Source organism: Morone saxatilis, unplaced genomic scaffold, assembly GCF_004916995.1.
Source record: "Morone saxatilis isolate NCDOM2014 unplaced genomic scaffold, NCSU_SB_2.0 Contig24, whole genome shotgun sequence".
Taxonomy (NCBI): domain Eukaryota; kingdom Metazoa; phylum Chordata; class Actinopteri; family Moronidae; genus Morone; species Morone saxatilis.
This window is the reverse complement of record NW_023339807.1, coordinates 24,043,012-24,043,249: the sequence shown is the minus strand read 5'-3', so window position 1 is coordinate 24,043,249 and position 238 is coordinate 24,043,012.

The following is a 238-nucleotide window of genomic DNA, read 5'->3' as shown; positions in this document are numbered from 1 at the left end:
AAAGAGACGGGAAGGGGGGGGGGGGGTTACAGTGTCATTTAAAACAGCATTGGAAAGAGGAAAAAAAGGTGAGACTGACGGAGCTTTTTTATCTGTTCTGTCTCCTCGGTTCGTTTTCTGTACGCAGTCATTCTCGCCAGCCTCCATCTGGCCCAACAGAGCAGAAAACAGTGTTTATTACTAGACGACCCTTTACCACTGTGCCCTGAGAGGAAGTCTGTGTGGTGTGTGTGTGTGT